Below are 19,983 nucleotides of genomic sequence, written 5' to 3' on the forward strand. Positions count from 1 at the left end.
TAGGGCGCGATTTGGAGGAGACGACGGGTGCGGGGGTGGCGCGCGGTGGTCATTTTATAGCGCGCAGACAACCTTTCCCGCGCGGCAAAATCACACGCGCTTCTTTCCCGCGCATTACTTGCCGCGCGCGATTTTCCCGCATAAAGGTGCACGCGACTCCTAATTTTGGCACGCGGTCGCATGTCACCAGTACCACGCGTTGCGGATATGTTTTGGACCAGGGTACAGCTGGAGCCCATTTAGTAGTCGTGTGCCTTCTTGCTCGGTGTGCTGCCACTATGTGTGTATCGATCACATGCCTTTCTTTCACCCGCTTCTAAAAAGAGCAGTCGTGTGCGCTGGAAGTGGTCCGCTGCCAATAAGCTTGCCCCTATAGCTATTTCCCTACTAGTGGTGGATGCACTAGCGAGGAAGGGAAGAGTGCTAGGTGGTGCGCGATCTCTGAATTATGTCCATACGGATTGTGTTGGTGTCCATGTTGAGTCCACGGAGTATGTCGGTTCACAAGGTAACAAGAGCTCTCCGTTGAATTTTCTTTTCCTTTAAAGATTATGGAGTCATTTAAAGGGTAGGATTACACAGAGATAATTGTGGGTTGCTATAAATTGTGAGGCAGTATCGTGTTACAATATTTACATATGTGAACCCTTGGGATCTTCTTTGTGATTCTTTACAAAAAAAAATATTCTTTGTGGTTTTAATTTCTTTCTCTGCAAAATAAGAGGATCTTCTACCTGACCTGAATTCATTTCCCCTGAGAGAGTAGTAGCCTAAAATCAATCTCTGAAGTCACAGCACATTATTATATTTCATTGTTTGGCGTCGTGATTCTTCACATTTTGGATAATAGGAATATATTAATACCAAGATAATATGAATCATACCCAACATCTGCATTAATCATATAGCAAGTCTAGACATCAACGTTGCAACCATCCAGAAAACAAATAAAGAAGAATAAGAAACAAAGAAAACACCATTTTGAAGCAATCTGAAACTCGCCGCAGCAATAGCACAAACACTGGTAACGACACCTCTTCTCCAAAAAAGTTTCTCTAAAACAACGCATCCATGAAGGTAAAAATGCATAAACAACGTTGATGCCCAGTCCAACCAGAATGTTTAGATCTTGGATTTTTGCCCTCGAGAATGTCCATTCTCAAGACAATGCATTCAACAAGGAAATAACTAGGAAGCCACCATTTTGAGGTAGAACAGCAAATGCCAGACCTAGGGATTTAAACACTCAAACTGAGACACCAAGCTCAAAGAGCAACACCAAGAACAAAGTCTGTCTGAATTCATACTTCTTCCGATCTGCTGCGAGTATTCTCTAGGATCTTCTCGACTCGACACGAGCATGCAAGATGGAACTTCCAGATCCTATCTGTTCTTCTTCAAACACGATTGCCATAATCCCTGCATTAACACTTCGGTAATCACAACAATGAAGATGCCAAGGCTGAACAAAGGTGGATCCCTATAGCCACGAGCCAAAGGAAAATGATTCTTCATGTCTTGCACCCTTCCCGCGGGGGCGAAAAATACGAAGATCCCTTCGCGCATGCTACCAAAGAAGTCGATCCAGCACATGAAGAATCATAAATGCAAGAACGTCTCCTGGGCCATTTTTTATGTCGTTGATCTATCTGGAGCAATTCGCGAGGGATCACTTAGTTAGCCAATTGTCGCAATGAACCTTATGCACGAGAACCTAATTCATCGTTGAGGGAAGAGGGTGCACATGGAAGTGGCGGAAGATCATCATGATAGGGACACCAATGGATAAGCTTTATTGGGGGCACACCACTATTATCCACCGGCGATCTCCTCCGGCGGCGGCAGGGTTGAGGGGCAGTGGAGAGAGAATTTAGAGTGGTGGCGCAGGGGGACTCAAGAGTCGCCCGAGGTGACCAGGGAGGCTAGGGTTGGTTGAAGAAGATACCATTGGGTACAACTGAATATATAAATACCATTCGTTGAGCTGGTCTAATACAAAAGAGGATATCAGTGCTTGCATATGTCATGTTAGTGCCAAGTCTTTTTACCTAAATAGCAAGGTGGCCCTCACGAATGCGAGGGTAGCATATGAATATGTATAAAACTTTTTTATAGATTGATGAAAAATATATTATGAAATTATAACTAATAAGTTCATATATTCATCTTATATAGATGCTAAATAAAATCACATCTACGTGAGATTTCTGTAAGGTCGTGATGTTAGATATATGCATGAAATTGACCCGCAAAAAAGGGTGCATGGAATTGGAAGCACAATGCATCAATCGGGGAAGGCTTCAGGTTTTATTTGATTGTAGCAGTTTGGAGGTTGAATCGGATGTGCTCGGTCGTCGCAGCAGGTAAAACAATTTCTCATGGATATCTGCATGTAGGGATACAGTGGTGAGCGGATGAACATATATATGTTGAGTTCCTTGATTCTTGATTGTATAATCTTCGTACTTGCCTTATACACATAATTGTTTTATTTTAATTCTTGATAAATTATCCTAGATTCATTCTATATCTCAGATGCAAATCCACTTTTCAGGATGTCCGCAGGGACATCTTTAAGTCCATGCTGGCCTGCTCCTACAGTACCTCCTAACGATTCGAAAATAAAAAATACAGCTAATCCATCATTGCAAGGAGTATTTATGTAATATGTAATTCTAATTAAATCGTTTATGGCATATCTGTTTTTGGTATACCATTGTCGATCCAGGACAAGTGGAGCACTATCTATAATTCGGTGTTTGATGTTTGCACTGCATGTACTATTTTTTATGTCAAAAGATATAATAAGAGACGTATTGCTTAGATATTTGGAGCCATATTGTTAATCCTGAAAAACACTATTCGTAGCTTCTTGTCTTTATTTCGATTAGTAATAATCAACATGAACAGAAGACTGTAACTGCTACTTTGGTGAGCAATAAACCAAGCTAGAGGAGGACCAAGAGGATTAATAGATAATTTTATAATAGAATAGATCAATTATCTAGCATGGATTGTTTTCTTAGTTATCGCTGCAAGAAAATAGTAAGTTTAGCTATGAATTCTATTAACCATATTTACTCAGTTTCGGTTTTCAGCTGCTTTTCTCAAGGATCATGATGAAATTTCAAACAGTGCTCTGTGCCCTAACTATTAAGCTTATTTCTTCAAGGTGTTCAATGTCTCCAACTAATTATCACTCTGAAGATAGAAGGTGCTATTTCTTCATGTATCATTCAGGTAACTCACTCATGTCGTTGTTTGCATAGTGAAATGATTTTGTAGATATGCTAAGATCTTCTTAATAAGAGTTGACGTGGAGACATTTGTACTACTTCCCTCTGAAGAGATATAGAATTAGTAACATTTTATAATTTTTCTCTCCTTCTATTAGAAAGTAATCAACGAAGCAGAAATGACCGAGACTTGATACATTGCTGAAAAGAAGAAAAGACCAAAGAAATCACCATCTCCAAATTTAGCTAGCATATAAAATACAAGTGTAAATGCGGTAATGGTTGTCCTAATGGTGGATGGGTCTAAAGCTATTTACTCGATGTCTTATATTTATGGTGGATGACTAAACCTAATTAAATGATGGCTTAGGGAAAATCGCTACCGTGTTTGCGTTAATTTTCGCTGTTGTATGCACATCGTTCTCTATCTTTCAGTTAAGTGAGATAAACGGGAATCCAACCCAGTCGCTCAGGTTTAGATTAACCAATCTGCGATAAAATACTCATTGTACTTAATATTTTGGCAGATAATATCCATCTTATACCATTTACGTAAATGAATTAAGTCTATCTTTCCTATGGTATTTTATTTTGCCCTCACGTATTTGCCATATATAACCTAACAATCATAAATTAAAGCAGGAATAGAAACCAAGAGAGTTGGAATTATGTGCAAGTATAATAATTAAGAGATGTGGTCATGCTACCTTTCGTAGCTTATAATACTATTTATTTCTTATACGCAAAAAGTAAGTACAAATCCATATCCCTACATGATAGATGAAGATCCATATATAAACTGTACTTTTAGTAACTAAATTGCTGAGGTATGCAGATGCAGAGGTAAAGGATGTGCCATACAATCATATTCAGTTTCAGTCATCTGCAACACTTTCATTGGAGATGCAGTTTTTGTTGTCTCTCTTAGCGGTAAAAGTGGAAATGTAAGAATCAGTTAATTAATTTTATATGATTATTTCTTGATTGTTCTTTCCCTTTTATCTAATGTTTGCCTCACAAGCAACATGAAAATACGGAGTCATATTGAGCTTTGCTAACATGTTGTTCCTTGTTGATTTGAAAATTGACCAATGAAAAGTACAATTAACACTTAGTTCACCATATGATATGTTTGAACAAAATTCCTAATCGGTGAAGATGGTATAGGGAATACTGTCCAAATTTGGATCTCATGTGAGTAGGTTAAATTTTCATTTTCGCTTCAAAGTTTAAGATATCTTAATTTTATAATACTAGTAGAGACAAATGGAAATGCAAGATTTCTCCTAAGCTACACGGCCGAACAGATATAAAGTGACGAGGGAATCCTATTACAAAGCATATCAAAGATAAAAAGAAGAAAAACACAGGATAAGCTGCAGCAATCAACAACCGACTAGAGGTGTTACACTACACCTCGTTGAGAAACCATGGGGCTTCATCGCCCCATGCCCACCACAGTATCATTGGCATATACCGAGTGATAATTAGATTGCATTTTTCTTAGTTGGCCATTCTCTGCAGTTATTTGTGCCTCCTATGTAACTATCTAGCGGATAATCATCTTGACAAAGAAGAAATAAGAAATAACATGCGTTTTTGTTGTAGTGTTTCTTGATTGCTGCAGAACCATTGTTACTGATGTAGTCCAACCAATTATCCTTCCCTCAACTACTAATTACATGGTTGTTTTGCATTTGTCTAGATGATGTGTACCGTTAAATTTAATTGTAGTTAATTATAATAATTTATTACTATGAGCGCAATCATTCTCTATTCATGTATTATTATTCCAATTATTTTGTATAAGGTGTTCACCAAGCTGGAACCAAAATTCATATATTATGTTTCTTTGGTTCTTTCTTACAGAAAGTTAGGTATGAATTAGGATCGGTCCATTCTCTACATTATATTGTGCATAAATCTATTATAATAACAAATTTAATCTCCATTGTAGCCTCCACTTTTCATAGTCATCTGATTTGCATAATATATATTCTGGTGGATCAAAAATTGCGCAATGTGCCTCAACCTCAAGCCTTTGCATGTGTCTTCTCGATGAACTTCTCCCTATTTTGTTGAAGAAGAAAGAAAAAAAAACTTCACGGAGACGTGTTGCAATATCACTAGCAGCAACCATCCTATTTTTCGTTGCAACCTGTCAGCTTTGTGTGAGTTGTGCACCACGGCGGCTGCAACCACACGTGTGTACCACACATGGTTGACTTCATTTTATTTTTTCTGTTGGGATATTTGTATCAGCTCTCTTAGTCAATTAGAATCCAATGATGGGACAAGGTCCATATTGTGGACGATGTTCCTCCCAATTTGATCCAAGACATCTCATATGAGTTTCTCTTTTTGTGCACATTGACAACTCATGGGAGTTCATTTAGTAATCTAAAGGATGAACCATGGGTCTGTTTCATCACTGGAAAAGTCATCCATACTTACTACACAAAATACACCCTAAAAATTTATAGGACTCAGCAGCCATAGTCAGCTTAATATGGTTGTTATATCTTTGATAGAAATCAAACCTTTATCTATTTTATGAAAAATCTAAATTTCCAATTTATCCTCCTGCCATATAGTTTCATTACCATTATCACGACGTAATCATAAATATATGAATACCTTAGAATACTTTATAATACTGAAGCCCCTCTAAAAATATTACGTCGTCATTTCCATTCAATTTATAAATATAAATTCAGTTTAATTTATGTCAGTTTGTAGTTATCTACTTCATGTTTTTAACTCATTTCACATAACAAGACAGCATATTCGAACTATATTGAAAATATTTTAATAATAAAGAAGGTAGGCACCCGTCTAGTTGCAATGAAAGAGAAGTTGCAATTACAACCCTTTCAAAAGTACATTTTGTAACATATAATAATTTATAAAAAAATGATTCGTAATTCTGAAATATATATATTTCTTCAATTGGTTTTTTCTTTAAAAAAATTATGCTCTTAACTGGTTATCATACTAGTATATTATATTTATGTTTTCTCAGTTGTGTCACAATTAGGCAGCTTCAGATTTTCTTAGCATCATATAAAATATAAATGTACACATGTGGTGCAAGATAATTTTCACTTTCCATATAAACCAAGCACAATAGATAATGTATGCGATGTGAAGTGACAATATTTATTAGTGGATCTAGTCATACCCTAAAACCTTTATTTATCTTTCTTAGACTGGAATCTTTAATTTTTGTCTCAACGGCCTTGTAACAATATGTTATCAGATGATGTTGTACCAATTAAATGAAAGAGTAGAAAGTTATAAACGTTAAGCACCTAGCAGTAAAGAACTCCATAGAGGAGTGTCTTAAGAAGTTAAGATCTAGCATATACTATAGTGGTATCCTTAAATAGTGAAAAATGATGCCCCAATGGTTCAAATATTCATTGAAATCCACCTGCACTGGTGCATCAAGGTGCAGTAGTACAACTACTTCTAAAGACAAATAATACCTGCGTATTAAAATATAAGATGTTTTAGAAGGAAGTAGCCTTCTAAAATGACTTATATTTTAAATCAAAGGAAGTACACCACCCAAACCGTGTCATTTGTTTTTGAGTTTCCTTTCTAAAACCACGTTATTATCAAAGAACACTTTAACATGTTTTGCCAACCAAGAGCCATGTGAAGCAAAAAAAAAAATTTAGAGTTGTCACTTAAGTATCCTCCTAAAGGAACAGCAGGGCGAGAACTACAATTACGAAAACATTCAGCACACAAGTTTAATAAATATTCCGAGGGAAAATGCATCATATGAATTTCCTTTTGCACTAACCTTCGGCAACATTCGGGCACCATTAAAATAAACCTTCTGAGAGCAGATCCATCATACATTTTTTTTTTCTTTTGGTAGTAAACTTGAGCTTCCACCATATTCCAGATTGGATGAACTTTGATGACGATCTCAGCAAATCTACCACAGAATGAATAAAGTACTCAATTTTTTGCTGACCTGATATGCAGCTGTCTCCCTGCTTGATATACATCAGGATCCCAGAACACACGGTCTTATGTTTCCATATCTCTGCTTGATAGAAAACTTTTTTTTTCGAAATGGACTTGACAGAAAACGTATTCACCATTGTCTTAGAAATCCTCATTCCCCAGAGAAGTAACATATTCAACATTGCATTTTTTTCATGGTTTATCCGAAGTTACTACCGAGAACAGGCTACAAGTAGTTAAAGATGTCTTCCCAGATATATTTAGGCATAACAACTAAAAAAAATCAAATGAGTCATATACCCTCAAACACAAAGCAGGATGAAAGGTGGCATGCACCGACCATCTAAAATTTCGAAATTTGCGACCTTGTAGATGCAAACTATAGAGTGCCAAATTTCATGTGACATATGAAATTAAATATTTCAATGAACATGTGGAAGGAATACTGCGGTAGCGTAGCTGTAGTCTACTTGTATATAGTACTTAAATGTGAGCAGAAAGTACTGTGTTACACGGCTGTGAGAAAGAAGTCAGAGAGATCCAGTCAGGCCATCTGAGAAAAAAATATTAGCCGCCTCACAACATTGTGGTTTTCTGCACAATTGAGATAATTAACAGGTTTGCATAAGAAAAAAAATCAAGCTCAATTATTTATTAGGAAAAATTGGATGCATAGGTGTTAGATTATCTCTGATGGGATATGATATCATCTAACTTGGTATGCTCATGTAACCTAATTCCAAATAACATAGAAGTGCCTGAGATATCTGAATTCATGATTATATGTACCCTAAATTGGGAGAACCATGGGGTTTGTTTCTCATTTCTAGCTTCAGAAAACAGAGATCTGTTTTTAGTATTGACCCTTGGTCTGCTCCTTATATGATCAGAATGCAGTTTTTGATCTTTAAGTTTCCATCCATGTAATCAGTATTCGTCTTAATATTATCGTCTCTCGCCATTTTCAAGTAAAGTCTTATGAGCCCATGCTGTCAAATCTATAAGAAGGTACTAACCCAGGGATCATCAGGAAAATGGTAGTATATAAGAAATTGCGATAAGAACTTAAGAAGTGTTCAGAAAAAATGCACTAAGAATTAAACTAATCTGGCCCAGTTACTTACGTGTAGGTAAGGTGAACCAGGCATCATTAGAAAATTCAGTAATCAATTAGAATTTGCGCAAAGAAGTGAAGGAAAAATAATTTACACCAAGAATCCAACTGATTTTGTCCAGCTACTTACATGCAGGTCTGAACGTAGCCATACCTTTGTGGCAACGTCTGGATCTCTGTACTCCTGGAAACACAGGATAAGATGCAGCCGGGAAGCATCATTGGTCGATACGTAGTCGCCAACGGCCGTCTGCTTGGTGAGTCAAGGATTGGCCAATCATAAGTTAATGTGTAATGGCGTGCTATAGCTAAGGCCGCCACCGTCCTCATCCCCTGTTAGGACTGCTGGGCTCGAGCAAACTGAAGCATTTCAATGGGCACCTAACTCTTGATCCGCTTGATCTGGTGGTAGCATGAGCGTTGCTGCACCCATATCCATGATTGGGGAAGGAGATGATGCCGGCAAGATTCGTACTGCTCTCATTCAGGAAATTTGCAACATAATTAAGTAGCATATGAGAAAAAATGAAGTTATATTGAGAACCTAATTAGATACCTATGGGAAACCATAATCAAAAATGAAATTCCGAGCCGCTATTAGCTTATCACATGATCCCCAGAACAGCAGAATTCAAGCTATAGAATCTAAAGTTCGAAAATATCTTAATCTAAGTAGTACATGATTAGCACCAGTCCATATATATAGTTGTACATAAAAGAATAGGGAAGCATGTTCTGTATTTCCTGAAGGCATATAGAGCTAGTCCCAAAATTAAATCGTTCAAAACCTGGAGCTTCAACATTGAATAAAGATCAGACATCCAAAATGTCATGAAGCAACATCTGAATTTTTTTAGCTGAGAACTCTTATTAATTTGTGTAGAGATCATATACAGCGAATCAAACTTTTTTGCGATTGCATCGTCCATCAAATAAGTACATACGCTGCTGCAATACTCAAAATACTTGCATCGTCTTACGACTCCAATAGATAAAAAGTAAATGATTTGACCGACCCAGTAACTCCTTACAATTGGTGTTTGCAATGAATCTTAGAGTTCACCATAAAAAAAAACAGACAAATTCCAACTAACCAAAACAATTTAGATTTGAAGGTGATAAACAAAAATATTCCAATGCATGATCCAAGCTAGAGCCTCAGGGTGAGGTCAATCCCATCTACTATCCCCTCCCGATCAACTTCACGCAGGCTTCCAAGATCATCTCCATCTCCAGTTCTGCCGTTGCCATCCGCCACAGGTGCTAGGGCGGCACACGAAGGCCCCGGAAGGCTGCTGGTGCCACTGCCCGTTCCGGGGGAAATAGGCATGATGCCGTGAGCAATACCTCCCTGATTCACTTCACGCAGGCTTCCAAGATGATCTCCGCTACCAACCTGACCTCCACCTCCAGTTGATGGTTGAGCAGGAGCAGGGCCGAAGAACACAGGGACGAGGCCAGAGCCGGTCAATTCGAATGTCTTCCCCTCCAAGTAGAAGTGGTTAGGTCTTCCCAGCAAGGGGATGAGCGACGAGGCGCTCACCTGCGGCACAGCGGGAGCTAGACGACGGGGCTCCTTCGGTTCCTGGCCGACGTGGCGGTTCGTGTGCGTCTTCGTCTGGTGCTGCTTCAGCGCCGGCGCGGTCAGGAAGTTGCGCTGGCAGGGCTCACAGTAGAACCCCTGGATCGTCTCCTTCAGCTTCTTGTTCTTGTTGGAAGCCGATGACGCCGCAGGAGACGACCTTGATCTCTTCTTCGCTGCCGTCTTGCCCTCTTCGCGGATGGCCGCCAGCGGCTGCAGCGTGGTGTCCGCGGCGGCGGCAGGCGCGGCTGACTCCTTCAGCTTCTTGTTCTTGTTGGAAGCCGATGACGGTGCAAAACAAGACGTTGAGCTCCGCTTCGCTGCCTTGTTGCCCTCGTCACGGATGACCAGCGTGGTTTCCGCGGCGGCCAGAGGGGCGGCGACGGCAGGCGCGGTGCACTCCATTTGGATGTATGTGAAAGCTTGGTTGAAGGGTGGCCGGGGGTTTAAGGCCGGGACGGATGGGTTTAATAGAGAACGCACATCACATATATACAAATGGAAGTAAGTGATATCGACGCGTAATGACATTTTATGGAAGGGAAAACGATTGGCTGTATTCGCTACTCCATCTTAATGGCCAAAATATTGCGGCAAAATATTGTCTAGATCTAGCAGCGTTAATTGGATGTGCGTGACAGCTAATTGGGATCAGATATATGCGTATATTTTTGTATGTGCATCAATATGAATGCTTGCATGCACATATATGGCTGGATTCTCTTTATCAAAATGCAATATGTCCGTTGTACTAGTATATATCCTCCCATATGCCTTGATGACATACCAAATTAATACTCCGTAGTATACTTTTAAAAAATAGTATACTCCAATTTTATCATGTGACTGTATATGACAACTCATGCTCGACTCATCCTTGTCTAATTATTACTCCAGAAAAAAATTATACAGGACCCATCAACTGAGTAAATTGTAGGCCACCTGTTAATCCTCTCTTCCACGCATATCTATGTCATATATATCTTTCATCTTATTTCCATCACAAATCCGTAGTAATTAATTCTGATTTCACAATTCTTCATCCTAATGTTTTGGGCAAAGATTAGATTCCCTTTTATCACTCTTTAGACATACTTTTTTTTCCTAATAAACATACTACTATTCCTCCTAATTGTTATCACAAAATTAATTTACATCTAGGAAAAATCTTGCCACTCGTTCTTACAAATACTATTGTTCACGTGCAACTTTTTTACCGAGAAGCAGAATCCATGCCCTTATTCACAAATTCTGCACGATGACATTTCAATTGTCTACTTTTGTTCAATACAGGGTCATACAGACTCCTAGTCTATGCATCAAGTGATACAAACAGGCTAATAAGACATGTCTCCTTTTGTACTACCTATGCATTATATAATTTAGTAAATTCTTCCACCCACATAATTTTTTCATTAAGAATATGGGTGCGCGTAAGGCTCAGTCGAGCAAGAACTTAGTTAGTTCTGACTCGACTGCCGTCACCCATGTTGGCATGTCAACTTGGAGCACGATTAATCACTAATCCCAATCGAGGGATTGGTTAACGACCAGCCATGCGGTAATAACGATCCAGGAATATATCGTGGGCTTTGACGCGGGAGGCATGTCTGAGCCGATGTGTCTCGCTTCAGCCATATTCATTTTCTGTTTTGCTTGGTAGGACATTTCCGTTTATCGGCCTCAACTGTTTTCCTTTTATTTTCTTTGTAAGAGTATATTTTCCTTTAATTGCTAACTAAGGCCAACAAAAGACACTAGCAAACTAAGAGATAATTTATTTTGAAAAAACTAGATATAGCGGAGACAAACTGTTAACTTATAACTTTTCCACTCACACAGGAGTTAAAATTGAGATTTTTCAATTGAAAGAGAGCTTGCGACTGACATCTTTTATTTTTAAGTCGGATTGCAACTAACTTTCTTCAGTAAAAAAATGGGTTGCTACTAACTTTTTTTCAATTGCAAGTTAGGTTGCAGCTGAGTTTTTTGACACTTGAAAGTTGAGTTGCAACTGAGATATTTTCCAGTTGCAAATTGGGTTGCAAGGAGTTTTTTTCAATTGCAAGTCGGGTTGAAGTTGTGTCTTTGACACTTGCAAGTCGAGTTGCAACTCAGATATGTTGCAAGTCAGGTTGCAACCGAGATTTTTGTTTCACTTGCAAGTTAGATTGCAGCTGAGATATTTTTAGTTGCAAGTCGAGTCGCAACCAACATCTTTTGCTAATTGCAAGTCGATACCGAGCCAAGTTTTTCTCTAGTTGCATGTCGAGTCGCAACAGAGATGATTTTAAGTTGTAAGTATGGTTGCAACCAAAAAAGTCAACTGCAAATCGATTTGCAACAATATTTCTATAGTGGCAAATTGGGTTGTAACTAAGACTTTTCGTTAATCAAAATTATAGGATAAAAAATTGTGTTGAACAATTTCTATGACGAAGAAAGAAACTCTATCCAAAAAAATACAATGATGTTTAAGTTCCTCAGAAAATAAAAACAAAATCGATCAATCAAACGAGATATAGGTGCATACCTTTCAAGAAAAAGATACTCCCTGCACATCAAGCGCACGGCCCCATGCAGATTCCATGTACGTATGATAAAACAATTAAATGCTAAATACTAAGGGCCCAGTTCCTCATTTATAACAACCGCCAGATAAAGATTGAGACAGGACAAAATAGATGCAGCTCAATCCCTCATGTATGGGATGTCTTTTGCTGACACAAACAAAATAACATAGAGCATGTATTTCAAGAACAAATCTCCACACAACAAAACATAAGGATATGAGGATGACTGACAAGTGAGAACTAACAAGTTCTTAAGAATATAAATACAAACAAAAGAAATTATATGTGTAAATGCAGTTATAATTAATTTATATTAGGTTACACGTGCTTTGTCGGTGGCTTGTAATGTAAGAGGAAAAACTATATTCTCACAAAAAAAGTAACATTAAATTATGCGCATGTTCAGATATGTGCATACACCGATACATGTTTAGTGTTGTCCATTTGCATGCCGCCAAAACACGCTTGCACGATGAGTGGGAAGTCACTTATGCACAACTAGGCAAGTGACAAGTCTCCCCTTAAAAATTGCATATATGGTGAACAAATTTCTTTCCGCCTTATACCAAATAAACATATCAACCATATAAACAAATATCAACCACCACAGTTCCTTTCCCGCTTTGATTATGATTAATAAGTATACTAGGATTTGTATGAATATATGTTATTGGAAATATGCACTAGAGGAATCACGTGATAATGATATTTGCACACAAATCAATAACTCATTTATATTTTCGTTGAGAATGACCACTAATATGTGGCTTGTTTGTTAGACTATATATGATATGTCTGGTGATTTTTGTCTCCTTTCACTACTATATGATCGACTATTTTTCAGAAGTTATGGGCATAGGGATCCTACCCCGATAGTATGATCCGACGGATTGAGATCACCAAGTTGGAAAACCCAATATTGAGATGACAGTATAATTTTCTTTCATTTCTTTGTTCCAACAAGAATGTATATGGCATGTCATATTTCTCACCTCGCAAGTTCTCAGGAAATAAATCAATTTTCTTAGGTTATGTTCTTTAATGTCTAGATTAGTCAATGTACTGGACATGCTGGACCCATTCCCCTAAATTGACATAGGCTATTAAATAAACATGAGGGGGAGCTTCCGCTGCATTTAGATGATGTTAGCAAACAATTTATATGTCTTGTTCCCTTTAAGATGTGAGCAAAATGCACTAGGTGTTAATGGGTATATATGATTTGTGATAAACAAGTCAAGGTATAAATAAATTAGCAATATGAGTAGAATTGGCCTAGGAAAGAGCTCTACCATTCACCTTGCTGAAAATTTGGAAAAAATATACAATACAAAAATCATAATGGCTATGACACTACTAAAGAAGACACTAGTAGAAAAGTGCTTATAGTGGACCAAGTATTAGTGACGTGCCGTTATAGTAGCACACCACTATTAAGAGACCTCCGGCGTGGCAACTATCTATGAACACACATTAATATATAGATCTTGCACAAATTAAAAAAATAATTGATCGATCAAATGGGGCATATGTGCGTACATTTTAGGAAAAAGAAAATCCCCGCACACAAAGCGCACAACCCCATACAGATTCCACGCACGTGTGAGAAAACAACTAAATAGTAAATGCTAAAAGGGCCAAAGTCCCTCGTTTGCAAAAACTGCTAGACGAAGACAAGAAAAAATAGATGCAGCTCAATGCCTCCCGTATGGGCTGGCCTTTGCCCATACAAAAAAAAAATTATACAACGCCTATTTCATGGAAAAATCACTTCACAACAGATCAGATGGATATCTGGATGACTGAGAACTAATCCGAGAACAAGAAATTCCCTAAGAATATACATACATGCATACAAAAGAAACTAGATTTTTGAATGCACTAATGATTGATTTTATTATTAATTTATGTTAGCTGATCCCCTTTGCATGTGCCATGTTTGTGGCTTTTTAATTAACACACTAGTGGAAAACAGGGCTTTTGTGGCGGGTCGTAAGGGTCTTTTATCGCGGGCGGCCGGCCGCGACAACGAAGGCGCGACAAAAGGCCAACCCTTTTGTCGCGGGTCGCTTCCCACCCGCGTCATATAGTCCACCACGTGGCAGGCGCGGGGCGCGCAGGGGACATGCCCTTTTGTCGCGGGTGGTAATACCGCCCGCGACAAAAGGCCCTCTACGTGGCGCGCGCACAGCGCTGCTGCTTTAGGGTTTGAGGGGTACAGCACCCCCCCCCCCCCGCCACCGACCCCCTTTTATTTCATTTTTTCATTCGAAAATAAAAGTTGCATATATTTGTACGCTACTAATAGTGGTACACGTTCATTCATTATATATAGATCGATCAAACAAATATTGGAAGAAATAGTCGATTCCCCTTACATATTCGTAGATTCCCCTTACATATATATATACATGGAGCTGACGATCGACTAGCGGTACTAAAGACCGTCTATTTGGAGGGAGAGGTAGAGCTTCTATTTGGACTAAACAAGCCGTTGTTGTCTATTACTTCTCTAACCAAAAGTCCCGCCAGTTCCTCCGCAATTCCTAGTAGGTGTTCTTTTGGTTGGAGTGTGTCCCGCATGAAGTCGACCTATAAACGAAAATGAGATGAGTATGACTATATCAATCTTGATAACGAAATATTGAACATAATAAATGAAGTTGTGAATGTTATTGCTTACGTTGAATTTATTTTTGTTTTGCTTCTCAGTGGTTAACATGCGAATGGACTTGCAAACGTAGTATCCACATAGATTCGTCCCTGGTGGCTGCTGGGCGCACGGTACATGAGTAAATGTTAGCCTCTCTGCCCAGGTACCCTTATGATGTTTCTTGAAAGCTATCCAAGCCCTGCCAGGCAAAAGACTGATTGAATGAGTGGATAATTAATTGATATCTCACGAAAGATATAGCGCATCGATGAAGGAAATTACACTTGGGGCAACTTCTGCAAGTCGTGGAACCCGTCCACGCCTCTACTCAGTGGGTCCCTTACTTCAACTATTCCCCTCTCAACTTGAATGTCTAGTAGAATCCAGTGGAAGCTGCACATGTTATGTATATACGTCAGGGCTTGCACTTAACATCGAGTAAGAAAAATTGAATGTGCATAAAAGATCATTAAGACTCTCACTCGTAGTTGTAAGAAAATAGTATTGAATCACAAAGTTTCTGGATCCATTACCTTCTGAGAAATTGCGTTGAGGAATGCACATATCTTCACAATGGCTAGTCGAACATTTTCTGGTAGAAGTTCCCTCAATGCAACCAGAAGCAATTGTGTCATAAGCACGTGACAGTCATGGGACTTCAGGTTCTGGAATTTTTTCTCCTTCATATTTACTATCCCCTTTATATTCGACGAGAAACCAGACGGAACCTTGATACTGAATAGGGCTTCAAAAAAGATCTCCTTCTCTTGTTTGGTAAGAGCGTAGCTGGCAGGCCCTACAAAACTGCCCTGGATGATTGCCGTTTCGTCCTTTATGACGTTCCTGGTCCTCCCGTGCTTCTGGTGTATATTTTGTCTTTCCATACACGCCCAGAAAACCTAGAATATTCACACAAAGATTCTTTGTCAGGTGCATCACGTCGATTGCAGAGCGGACTTCCAGGACTTTCCAATATTCTAGCTCCCAAAAAATAGATTTCTTCTTCCACATGGGCGCGTGTCCGTCATCGTCTTTCGGAACAGGTCTACTGCCTGGACCCTTTCCAAAGATAACATTTAAATCCTTGACCATGTCAAATATATCAGCACCACTACGGGGACAGGCTTCGACGGCGGTCTGCCTCGCCATCGAAATGCTTGCCTTTTTTCCTTAAGGGATGCTTGCGCGGAAGGAAACGACGATTGAACGGGTACACAACTTTTCTGCTTTTTTCCAAATATTTACTTTCAGTCTCATCTAAACAGTGTGTGCATGCATTGTATCCTTTGTTAGTCTGTCCTGAAATGTTACTAAGAGCAGGCCAATCATTGATGGTTACGAATAGCAACGCTCGTAGGTCAAATTCTTGCTCGGTGTGCTCATCCCACACACGTACACCTGTTTTGGCCCACAACTCCAAAAGTTCATCGACTAATGGCCTTAGGTACACATCAATGTCGTTGCCCGGTTGCTTTGGGCCTTGGATAAGCACTGGCATCATAATGAACTTCCGCTTCACGCACAACCAAGGAGGAAGGTTGTAGATACATAGAGTCACGGGACAGGTGATGTGACTGCAGCTCTGCTCCCCAAAAGGATTCATGCCATCTGTACTTAGACCAAAGTATAAGTTCCTTGCCTCACCTGCAAAATTCGGGAACTCTCTCCCGATGTTTCTCCACTGCCGACCATCAGCGGGGTGCCTCAACATCGCGTCTTTCTTACGTTCGTCCATGTGCCATCGCAACAACTTGGCATGCTCTTTGTTTCTGAACAAACGTTTCAACCGTGGTATTATGGGAGCATACCACATCACCTTCGCAGGAACCCTCTTCCTGAGTGGCTCACCCTCAACATCACCAGGGTCATCTTTTCTGATCTTATACCGCAATGCACCGCATATCGGACATTTATTCAAATTCTCGTACTTCTTACCGCGGTAGAGGATACAATCATTAATGCATGCATGTATCTTCTGCACATCTAATCCTAGAGGGCAGACAAGCTTCTTTGCTTCATATGTACTAACGGGCAATTCGTTATTTCTTGGAAACAACTTCTTTAATATTATCATCAATTTTTCAAATCCCGAGTCAGTCACACCGACCTATGCCTTCCATTTCAGCAATTCCAATATGCTACCCAGCTTTCTCTGTCCATCTTCACAACCTGGGTACAACAATTTTTGGTGGTCCTCTAACATCTTGTCGAACTGCAACCTCTCCTTATCCGTGCCATAGTCTATTCTTGCATCAGAAATGGCCCGACGAAGATCATCATCAACAGGATCATCTGCTGCTTGTTCTTCACCTCCTTCTTCTTCATTGTCGTCCATTGCGGTATCATCGCATTCAGAGAACATAGATCGGTACTGGTCATCGTTATCTTCTTCTCCATCGCCGTCTTCCATCATAACCCCTTCTTCTCCGTGCTTGGTCCAAACATTATAGCTGGACATGAATCCAAACCGAAGCAGGTGGCTCTTAATGTCTCTTGACCAAGAGTAATCATTCTCATTCTTACATTTCAGACATGGACAACACATAAAACCTTGCTTCGACTTGTTGGCCTCCGCCACAAGCAGGAAAGAATTCACGCCCTCTCTGAAAGCGGGAGCACATCGGTTACCGTACATCCATGGATGACTCATCTGCAGCATAAGTACAATTATGTATCAGATGCAATCACCTTGCTAAAATTAGTATTGTACGGACTATGTATATATATACGAGAAAATAGTTGCTAACCTTTTAGGATCAAAAAGAGGAGAAATCTTATCAAATAAAATCAAGTGGCATCCCTCACAAGCATTCCATCAAACACCTCTTGTGCACATGTAGAAAAAATGAGCTAGCATACACCTCCACCTTTCACCACCAAGGAAAAAAATGTAGGGAGGTGGGAGGGGGCTGGCTGCGCGTCTATATATAGGCATGGACCTTTTGTCGCGGGCCGTATTACGATCCGCGACAAAAGGGGTGCCGGCAGGAGGCGCTAGCCCTCAGACCCCTTTTGTCGCGGGTTGTGATACGGCCCGCGACAAAAGGGCGCGACAAAAGACCCTGCCCGCTCCAAATGGTTTCGGGGCGCCGTGGCCACGCCATTTGTCGCGGGTGCAGGCGCGCCCGCGACAAAAGGCTCCCACGAAAGCCCTATTTTCCACTAGTGACAGAAAAGCTATATTTTAGAAACAAGGAATGTAAAGCATGCACACGTTCGGATATGCGCATACACGTTTGGCGCCATCGATATGAATGCCGCCACAACCCGTTTGCACTATGAGTGGGAAACATGCTGACATGCATTATGTGGAGCAGCATTTAAACCTACTTCTCTTTGACAAATGGTTTAAACCTTATTTCTTTGGCAATTTATTTGGTAACCCTTCTTAATTTTTTTTCCAGAAAAAAGTGTTATGCTTTCCATATAATTATAGGGGATTTTATTCAACCATGATATTCTGGGGCATGACAAAAATAAATCTAGGGTCCACAGTTACCAGACACCACTAGTAACATATGGGTCTTCAATGACGGTATGATACTGACGATTGAGAAATCCGTCAGTGATTGTCTTTTCTACGACGATAGGGCGTTTTCGCATCACCGATGGCGATTTGGGCCGCTTGTCCCGAAAAATTAGTGACGGGCGAGGTCTAAACGTCAACGATTGTGCAGAAATGAGCGTCGCGGGTGGTGGGCGGCCCGAACTGCGGAGTCAGCAGGGGAGGCGTCAACCGGTGGACACACCTGACCCACGCTCTGCACGCTCATGTTCATGTAATTTTCTGTCTGCCCGCACAACCGTCCAATGCCTGCAGCACTGGGACCCATATTTGTAAGGGGAGACAAGCACTGTCTGCACACATGTACCTGTCCTGCAGCACTCGGGCCCGCATGTCAGGTATCGACATGACCCACCTGTGTGGGGCCGCCCGTTCCAACAGCCTCCCAGCATGTGAAGTGGCCCAGAACTGTCAGTACCACCAACATGGGTTCCACATGTCAGCTGTCATGCCAATATTTTTGTGCACGTGCCAGCACAAGTGTCTGCCTGCCGTCAATTCTGGACGCATGGCCCCACAAGTCAGAGCCTGCTAGGACCCTTCTCTGTGAGTTTTGGTGGGTCCGGCATGCCAGAGATCTATGGGGGCTACATGTCAGAGCCTGGTGGGACCCACGTATGATAGTTTTAGTGGTCCGGCATGCCAGAGATCCGTGGGGTCCGCATGTGGGTCCCAGCATGCCCGAGCTTGGTGGGCCCAACATGCCAGAGTGTGGACCCAATATGTCAGAACTTGTGGGGCCCGTATGTTCGAGCCTGGTGTGTTCCTGGTCCCAACCCCGTCCAGCCCACATGTAGCTGTGAGACCTATTGGATTCACTATGTGTCCCACCTGTCAGCTACGCGTCATGGTGTCCTTGGGCCAGATTGGCTGACTAAAGGCCCAAGGCCAATTTATTCAGGTCGAAACAAGACACGCAGAGGAAATTACTTGGCCCAATTCCAATTTATTCTTGTTGAAACAAGACACACAAAAGAGCCCAGAATATATTCGAAGCCGAATAATGGGCCCAAGGCCTATTCCTGGAAAGTTATATCCCAACCCAGATCTATTCAACTAGATTCAGGTTCTTCTCAGAACGACTCGGCATGCTTTGGTGTTGTCTAAAAATAAAACAGTGTTCGCGCCCTGCAAACTGTATTCGGCGGGAGGGCTTTCCCCCAAATTTTTGAATTACCAAATTCAGGCGGGCTAGGGCCAGGGTTGCGCGACCTGCAGCACCGCCCACAACTAGCTAGCTAGCACGGCAACACAAGGTAGATTCATTGCCACCTGTGCC

The sequence above is a fragment of the Lolium rigidum genome, chromosome 5 (assembly GCF_022539505.1).
Source record: "Lolium rigidum isolate FL_2022 chromosome 5, APGP_CSIRO_Lrig_0.1, whole genome shotgun sequence".
Lineage (NCBI taxonomy): Eukaryota > Viridiplantae > Streptophyta > Magnoliopsida > Poales > Poaceae > Lolium > Lolium rigidum.